Genomic DNA, 10,137 nt, shown 5'->3' on the forward strand with positions numbered 1-10,137 from the left:
GCTTAACAAACTGCCCACCCTCATTCGTGCCTATAGTATCTTATCTATGAAAGCCAATATCGGCTAAAGGGCATCATGCGTTGTGAAGAAGGCCTGTACACAGTTGCCTTACAATTGCCACCATTCTGGGGCGCCTGGGTGGCTCAGTCGGTTGAGCTTCCGACTTCAGCTCAGGTCATGATCTCATGGTCTATGAGTTCGAGCCCCGCGTCGGGCTCTGTGCTGACAGCTTAGAGCCTGGAACCTGCTTTGGATTCTGTGTCTCCCTCTCTCTCTGCCCTTCCCCTGCTCATGCTCTGTCTCTCTCTGTCTCAAAAATAAATTTAAAAAAACATTAAAGAAAAAAACAATTGCCACCATTCTGGTCTCACATGAAGAGAGTGATCATGGAAGTCAGATATTTACTGATGTGAGGTGAGTCAAGGAATGTCTATCCTAAAGGATGTGAGGGGGTGGAGGGGTGGGGAGGAGTAAATGTAATATTTGATATAAATCATACTTAATTACCAAACAATTTTGGTGAACAGTCTTGAAGGCCAAGCCTAGAATAGTTGTGACAGATTTGTTGCAAAAAAGAATATGTTAGAATTTCTGTTTGTATTTTTGTATCTTATTTGTTTACAATTTTTTTAGTGTTTATTTATCTTTAAGACAGAGGGAGAGACAGGGTGTGAATGGGGGAGGGGCAGAGAGAGAGGGAGACAGAGAATCTGAAGCAGGCTCCAGGCTCTGAGCTGTCAGCACAGAGCCCACTGCAAGGCTCAAACTCATGAACCACGAGATCATGACCTGAGCCAAAGTCTGATGCTTAACCAACTGAGCCACCCAGGCCCCCCTCTACTTGTATCTTATTTATATAATCCTCAATCATTTGAAATATACGGATTGACACTGGTGCCCATACTCCAATGTCAGAAGGTCATGCGCCATTAACAAAATGAGGGAGCAATCCCAAAACACAGAGAGGCGGCCTTCTACTTGTGATTGTGCATTCAGTATATTAAGACTTATCACTGTGCCCAGTTAAGTGAACTTATAGAATTTATTTTCTAATTCACAAAATGGGCAAGCGAATTAAGCATACTCTTAAAATGAAGTCCCAAACTGAAGTATTCCCCATAATACAAACACGGGCAATTAGACTGGCCACTTTCTTTCAGTTATGAATTGAAAACAAAGAAATTTTTTTAAACGTATCCAGGAGTTGTTTAGAATCATTAAGGATGAGCTTGGAAATTACAAATTCAACTTGTTAAGGTTAAACCTTGCACTAATGATATAAAATCACTTAGGATATTAGCTAATAATGTTTAGAGGCACTGCTATCAGCAAGTCATTTATAAACTAAGAAACTAGAAGATATTAAAATAAATTTTGATGAGGGAACATACTTTTGTGCTATCAATTTTTCTAACGTTTATTTATTCTGGAGAGAGTGGAAGTGGAGGAGGGGTAGATAGAGAGGGACAGAGAGAATCCCAAGCAGGCTCCACACTGTCAGTGCAAAGCCCAATGTGGGGCTCAGACTCACACACCATGAGATCATGACCTGAACTGAAACCAAGAGTCAGACGTTCAACCAACTGAGCTACCCACTGTGCCCCACTGTGCTGTTAATTTTAAAATAATGTTAAAACATTACTTATTTCACCTTCATCTTACTCTTTTACAATTCCTTTTGTTTTTATCTCTTTTATAATGTACATATAAAAATGTGGGAAAAACTTCTAATATGGGTGAATCAATAAAGCTCAGAAACCATTCCTATGGTTGCAAATCAGGAATATATACAAACATATTTCACAGAGTGCTCTGAAGTCTTAACCTGCAAACGTGATTGAATCTTTCTCTAAAATTGGGCCTTAGATATTTAAAAAAAGGATTCTGAGATAAGAATAAAATTTTGCAACCACTGCATCCACTATAGGCAGTCTTATACCTTAATCTATAATGGGTAGAAAAAAATCCACCCATTTTAGAAATATGCTCCCAATCATTTTTATTCACTGGAAACATAGAAATCCTGTTGTTAGAACTTTAAGTCAACATAATTGCCAAGATACGACCAGTTCCTCCATGGAAGCTCAGGAGTGAAAGGTTCAAGGAGATACACAAGGAGAACAGTTAGGTTTATTGTCCATAAGTGGCTTTGAGTTCTGATAACAATACAATTGCATGTACAGAAATATAGCATACATTTTACTAAACAATTGTTTTGATGTTTAGTCATTTTTGAGAGGCAGAGACAGAGCACAGGTCAGGGAGGGGCAGAGAGAGAGGGAGACACAGAATCTGATGCAGGCTCCAGGCTCTGAGCTGTTAGCACAGAGCCCAATGTAGGGCTTAAACCCACACACCTTGAGACCATGACATGAGCCAAAGTGGGACCCTTAACTGACTAAGCCCCCAGGGGCCCTTAAGCCATATTTAACTTAACTAGTTAAATTAGCCCTCAGCTAGACATAGTTTTAAAGCCAAGATAAAGATTAATCATACTTTTAGTATTTAAATCTCTTCCTTGGAGATGCAGAGATAAATCATTTGGAAACAAAAAGAAAACGTCTTTTTAAAATCTGAATTCTTCAAAGGCAAGGGAATTAAAAGCAAAAATGAACTATTGGGACCTCATCAAGATAAAAAGCTTCTGCACTATGAAGGAAACAATCAACAAAACTAAAAGGCAACCAATGGAATGGGAAACGATATTTGCAAATGATATATCGGATAAAGGGCTAGTATCCAAAATCTATAAAGAACTCACCAAACTCCACACCCGAAAGACAAATAATCCAGTGAAGAAATGGGCAGAAGACATGAATAGACACTTCTCTAAAGAAGACATCCAGATGGCCAACAGGCACATGAAAAGATGCTCAACGTCACTCCTCATCAGAGAAATACAAATCAAAACCACACGGAGATGCCACCTCACCCGGTCAGAGTGGCTAAAATGAACAAATCAGGAGACTATAGATTCTGGAGAGGATGTAGAGAAACGGGAACCCTCTTGCACTGTTGGTGGGAATGCAAACTGGTGCAGCCGCTCTGGAAAACAGTGTGGAGTTTCCTCAAAAAATTAAAAATAGATCTACCCTATGACCCAGCAATGGCACTGCTAGGAATTTACCCAAGGGATACAGGAGTGCTGATGCATAGGGGCACTTTTACCCCAATGTTTATAGCAGCACTTTCAACAATAGCCAAGTTATGGAAAGAGCCTAAATGTCCATCAACTAAATGTCCATAAAGGAGATGTGGTTTATATATACAATGGAGTACTACTTGGCAATGAGAAAGAATGAAATCTGGCCATTTGTAACAGTGTGGATGGAACTGGAGAGTGTTATGCTAAGTGAAATAAGTCAGGCAGAGAAAGACAGATACCATATGTTTTCACTCATACGTAGATCCTGAGAAAATTAATAGAAGACCAGGGGGAGGGGAAGGAGGAAAAAAAAAAGTTACAGAGAGGGAAGGAGGCAAACCACAAGAGACTCTTAAATACTGAGAACAAACTGAGGGTTGATGGGGGGGAGGAGAGGGGAAAGTGGGTGATGGGCATTGAGGAGGGCACCCGCTGGGATGTGCACTGGGTGTTGTATGGAAGCCAATCTGACAATAAATTACATATAAAAAAATCTGAATTCTTTTCAGTTCTCTGTATGCTTGCAAATGTTCATAATGTGACGTTGAAAAATTGGCATTTTTCTGGCTTAAATGTGGAGACGTAAATTAATGTTTAAATGTGTAGAAATTCCTATCCCAGAAGAGTATAAATTAGAAATGCAGACATTAATAATTATCCTTTATACTTGCTCGTCTATCTGTATTATAGCCTTGTGCATGTGAAAACTATAGATGGGATTTTAATTAGCAATAATCGCGCCTCGGATAAACCTCATTGGCTACGATACTGCCACTGAGCAAAGCTTCTAGATGGGACTTTAAAAGGACAAAATACATCAAGTGTGATGTCCACTCGCTATAAATATACTCTGTATACTAAGTTGCAGAAATTGTGATGGAAAAACATTATTAGATTTTAACTAAACCTAGGTAGAAACATAGAATTTGAGAAATGAAATTCATCCTGCCTCTCATTTTATAGAAGAGGGAACAGAGTCCCTGCAGAAACTAAATGCCCCCCAAGGGCTGCATGGCTTACGTGGAGAGCCCAATGCAGTGGGCTTTCTATCACCTCACACTGCTTGTCACAAGATACATCTATATCTACATATGCATCTATCTACATCTACCTATATCTATGTAACTATATCTATACATATACATAGATATTTTTTAATGGCATTAAAAACAAAATTAAATCAAATAGTAATTTTTTCACTGGCATGCCCCTTCTCTCTTTGTATTTCCTCTTCGTAAGGGTCAGTGACCTCCGCGGACGATAAATCAAGATGGTATTTTTTTCTCGTAGGAGACTGTGACAGTTCATGATGGTTGACATCTTGACTGCTTGACGCCTGGAGCTTCTCATTTCAGGTGCATACTGATTGGCTACACTTGCTCTTCTCTTTGCCCTGGTTTTATACCTTCCCTCTGAGTCAAGTCTCCACTTGCACGATTCCCATTTATTAAGCACCTAAATGGCGCCTGATGCTGAGGATTTACAGGGGAAATGGACCCCATCTCCACCGTGAAGGCTCTCCATCTGGTGCACAGGGAACCAAGTATTTACCTCCTCCCCTCACACTTTTGTTCCTGCTGTGCTGAGGATATCAAAATGCAGAGCAATGAATCCTCTGGGGTTGCACCTGAGACACATGAGCATTCAGGTGAGGTTAATAATTCGGCATGCCTCCAGGTGATCTTCTTCACATAGTCTCTAGACATTACCTAGAGGAGCAGCCAAGTGCAAGAGAAAGGAAGAAAAAAGAAACTGATATCCCTGTTCAGCGTTGCTTCTGTGGTGCTGAGAGCATCAGGCAAACTTTCTATGTGGAGAAGCCTGGAATTAGGGTATGGGTGGAGCCACACCTAACATCTGTATTTTATCTGGCCTTTACTTTGATGGACATTTTCTCTCTAAGGGTATGTCATGACCTTGTGGTGTGTCTAATTCTGTGATGGATGACATTGTAACAGAGTTCTATTCTATAGTCTCTCCCCTTCTCTCATGTTAATTCCTGCCCTGTTACACAGAATTCGATGTCTCTAGAAGTTAAATATCTTGAGATTTTTGGCTTCTCTGGCATGAAGCCACCCAAAACTGGCCTAGGTCTTTGATTTCTTATAGAAATCTAGCATATGCTTATGACAAGCTATTTGATTGGCTCAAACAAGGAAACATGAATATGATTGATCTACAGGCTCTATTTAGACATTCAGATGCTTGGTTTGACTGGTCTACTTAGATCATTTTTGGCCCCATGAAATGATAGACATTTTTTTTTTTTTTGCTTTTCACCGTATTAAAAATAAGGTATCTTCAGATGATTCATGATTTCCTTATTCCTCCCCATGCTTCCCACACTACCCTTTTGCTTCCCAGAGGTGTAATTGTTCTTTGGGCTGTGCCCAATCCCTTCAATAATGCAAGGCAGAAAATGTCTCACAGCAATCAAACTAATGAAATATAAAAGGTTATTAAGAGAAGAAAATTTCATAAATATCTATAGGGCAATGGGACCATGAGCAATAAGCTTCATGAGAATATAATAACATGTCTTTGTATCTTTCATGAGGCTCTCTGAGTGCTTTATATACTAGTCAGTATTAGTCTACAGATGAAGACATTGACACATAGAGAGATGTGCATTCCCAAGGTCATACAGAGTCGAGGGCAGAGCAGCAAAAGGAAGAGTGAGTACACATCCTACAAAGCTCTATTTATACCAAGTGTGTTTTCAGAAGAGAGGAACAAAGCTCGTGAGTGAAAACAAAGCACCACGTATTTCTCTTATTCCAGACAAAGGTCTGAGAGAGGAGAGAATGGAGAAAGAGAGAAAGAAAGCAGGGTTTGAGTTTATATGATGGGAAAGAAAGATATTTGTCTGACATTTGGTTTTAAAACATTTTCGGCAATAACTGTGTAAATAATGACATGAACCAAAGTAAAAATTATGTAGTTTAAAATCAACTTACCTTTTTTTTCCCCCATTTAAATCCTGCACAAGCCTGCTGCCTCCACCAAAGCTACCAAAGCTACCAAAGCACCATAGTTCACTTTCCTTCATAGTTCCTGGCACATCATAATCTCTTAAAGAGCTACTGAATGAATAAACGACAAATAGATAAATAGAAAGATAGATAGATAGATAGATAGAAAGGTATTGATCCCTATCTTATTAATTACCATCCCAATGATGAGAATGCCGGCTAAGAACAAGTAATTTGGACAAAGTCACACAAGTAGCTCACGGTAGACCTGGGATTTATAACTCTCCCTCTGTGTCCTCAAGTTAAAAGGCTTATCAGAGTATTTCAACCACATACAGTGCTCTTCTTAGAAAAGATCCAGCAAATATAATGTTCTCCGTTTTGTTACATTTTCAGCAATGTTCGAGAATCTCATGAACTTTCACTATCCCACATTGTCTAGGTCTACCTTAAATTCCTCACCAATGGTTTATGTCATTAGTTTAGCAATGGAATATCATTTCACTGTGACCTCTCTAGTGCTATTGTTTCATCAAGTGTATTTTGTAACTTCAATTTTAGGTTCTTTGTGAAGGCATAGGTCTTGTGTTATTTACATTTTTGCATGACCCTCAGCATCTCGTGCTGTGTTATTCACATAGTAGTAGATACTTAGGACTTTTAGCAAATAGATTATAATGAAAGGACATCATTAGTGCCTCTCTGTGATTGGACATTAATATACACCACGGAGGTTTCTATCATTCTCACAGCCAACATCTTATCATTATAAGGCCCACTGAAGCAATAATCAATGATCCAGACCTAGTCCATGAGACAGGTCCAAAAAATAAAGAAATCTGACGTATCAAGATACAGTAGTCTCTGTACTTTGTTCCTTTGTCCTCAATAAATGATGACGCTCACTTGGATTAAAGTGATATAACTCAAAATTCAATATTTTTTAGGTCCTGCTAGGTATGAGAAATATTGAAGCTTTTAGGACCACATTATATCCAAATGGGGATATTTTTACAGTTCTTAGATGTTCCAGAAACCATGTGTGTGACCATTTCCCACATTTATAACATGATTAGTAGTTTCTACTCTCATCAAAGTGAAAGGAAAGCACTGGTTGTACCAGAGGGAGGGAGGGCCACATAGCCAATGGGTTCCAATTACCTAAGCACAAAGTATGATCTACAAAAAAATATCCAATGGCTGCACTAATCCAAAGAAGTTGGTAGGCCATGTTTGTTAAGAATGGAACTTTCTTGCACAGGTACTGACAGCTGGTAATGAGATACAGAAACTGTTACCACATCAGTAGCCCCAATTCTTCCTGGCCTGGAGCTTTCCCAAGATTTGTGCCCTCTGCTACCGTGTTTATGATACACAACACAGCATGGGCTGCTGAACGTGCCCATTTTTCAGTTCAAGGGGTGCTCAACCATTTCTTCCACATCTTTACTCATGAGAAGTGATTTTCCAAATTCGTAGATGCTGGAAATGACCCAAACATAGCTCACTAAACTAATTTCCCTCAGAATTTTTAACTGCATGTGCATTTGAGCATAAACACTATCCATATGTTTCTGATTCATTTACACTGAACTCATCAAAGGACTGTGTTGTAAGAGTTGTTTGATGTCCAAGAATACTTGAGGTTTTTTTTTTTTTTTAATGGAATTTTATACTTTCTTTCACCATTTTTCTTAGGAAGCCAAATGCTGTTGAGAGTAAACAAACTTGGACCCCCAAGGATCTGGGGTTTACCCTTATATACAAAACTCAGGAAGATAATTTGACAGCTTGGCAGGAAAGGCATCCCTAGCCTTGGGTATATGTTAGCACTATGCCCCAAAGGATAGGAAGGCCTTAGGGTGAGCAAGGAAACTTCTTTCAGGAGACCTTCTTTCATTTGGTGGTTTATTCGTTTCAATTCCAAAAATTCATCCCAAACTCTTGGACACTACTTGAGGTCTCTCCCTTGCCAGTTTGAAGAGAAAGCTTAAAATGTTGCTACTGTAATTGTCCTTTATTATTTGGAAGGGAACTGCATGAGGCTTTTTAGGAGAATAGTATTTGTCCACCTGAGCGCATCGTGTCGTCCTACACTTATATGCTAAAAAGACAAGACAAGCATCTCTGGCTACAGCTGAGAACTAATTAAAGTTGCTCTTTTACAAACATTATGTGGCTCATTCCATTCTTCCTTGATTAAGAACAAAAGAGAAGGGAGTCATTTATTGCCATGAGTCACTTGAGGTACAATGGAAGGAATTCCAAGACGCTGCTGAGACAAAACAAAACTGACATTATGAAAGCCATGTCTACGCACTAATTTAAACTGTCAACTTACTACCAAGGAAGACTCCTAACAGACAGAGAATTAAAGCTTTAAAGACCTCATAAATCACTGAGGAGATTAGCACCAGCATGAATGAGTTAAAATACATTTCTGCCTTCAGAGTGTTAGACTGGTTCAAAGCAGTCCTCTAGGATTTGACGGGAAAATTAGTTGTAATAACTAGGAAGAGAAAAATTCTCAAATATAGCTTCTTGGGGATTTGAGAGTGCAAGCTTCACCCACCACAGTTATTTCAGGTACTTGAGTTAGTGAAATATAATATAGACGTTTTCAGGACCTAGTATATAGCACAATAAAAATGACTTGAAAACTGTTAGAATTCAAAAACATTATTTACAAATACCAAACATTTTTCCAACCCCCAAACCACTAAAAATAGCTAAAATGTCAACCTAAACGTATGACTCAGCAGCGGTTTTAACACCACTGCGTCCATCTCCTATTTCTTATTTGTGCCTCTCTCCAAGAATCCTGCTGCATATGTGTTATTCTCCGGCAAGACCCATCACTGTGGCCCCCATTAGGTGGAGTTTCCAAGCTCTGTTGCCAACACCAAGAATTCTTCAGAAAAAACTTCGTGGGGATTTCCATTAATTTTTATATTTTAATATTGCCTCCTGAGGGCTTTGGGGTTGACAATAAAGGCACTTCTTACTTCAGTGTGAGTATCTTCACCTGCTGATGAAAGTGGGTGAATAAGGGTCTCTTGTTCCCAGGTGGTCTGTACCCAGAAAGGCTAAGAGACTGCTACAAGAGAGAAACCATTGGGGGTTATGCAACTTTTCAAGAGAGAAGAGGCAGAGAAATGCGAACTCTGAGAGTTAAATCATGCTGTGCTAACTCTTCTCTCCGCTCCCAAGGTCTCAACTAATCATTTTCCTATGGGTTCTTTCCCAGAGACCCCATAAAATAAAACTGTGTTTCCTAAGTCACTGGTGCACTCTAGATGATCTCTGTGACTTCGATCTTATCACATCTCTGCCTGTCCAGGAATGGCTTTCTGAAGTACATGTTGATCTGGTCTCTTCCTTCCCCAAGTCGGAAACTTTTGCATGCAGTAATTTTATTCCATTCCTTGATTTTTTTTTTCTTTTGGCTTAAGTCAAAGTGATACAGAAATCCACATGGAAAAGAGTGGAACATAATTGCTACAGTCTTCAGACTGAATCCACCCTTATCCAGGATACAGCTGCTATGTTCTCCTTTCTTCTCAGGCACTCTGCTTCTCTCCCTCTGCCTCCCTTCCCCACTAGTAGCAATTGTCAGAAGCAGTCAGAAATGGCTTAAGGGCTAATACAGAACACTAACCAAACATTTATGGAAACATCTTTAGGTGGTGCCAGTTGATTCAACCCCACGCATCCAGCTATAGGGCATTCACCCCCAAGTTTCAAATCATAAAACTTAGACCCCAGCTTGGACACAGGGCTCAGGACCCCGTTAAAGATGTGGATTGCTCCAGAAGCTTTTTGTCCAGGGTCATATCTATGTCAGTCTTCTGCCCAATGGGAATCTTAGTTTAACTTTGTAGTGGTGCTACAGAGGTTGAATTACAGTCATGTTACTCTAAATTCAGTTCTTTAATGCCAAAACTATTGCACTTTATTCCTTTTTGGAAAGGAGACAGGAAGCATGCAGTGTAATCGAGACCCCTCCTCAGGCTCCCCTTC

At 39.6% G+C, this 10,137-nt stretch overlaps 1 pseudogene; it reads right to left on the bottom strand.

The window, feature by feature from the left end:
• Nucleotides 1-3,782: 3,782 nt before the first annotated feature.
• On the bottom strand, nucleotides 3,783-3,931 carry LOC131518300 (U4 spliceosomal RNA; annotated as a pseudogene).
• Nucleotides 3,932-10,137: the final 6,206 nt, after the last annotated feature.

The sequence above is a fragment of the Neofelis nebulosa genome, chromosome 7 (assembly GCF_028018385.1).
Source record: "Neofelis nebulosa isolate mNeoNeb1 chromosome 7, mNeoNeb1.pri, whole genome shotgun sequence".
NCBI lineage: Eukaryota > Metazoa > Chordata > Mammalia > Carnivora > Felidae > Neofelis > Neofelis nebulosa.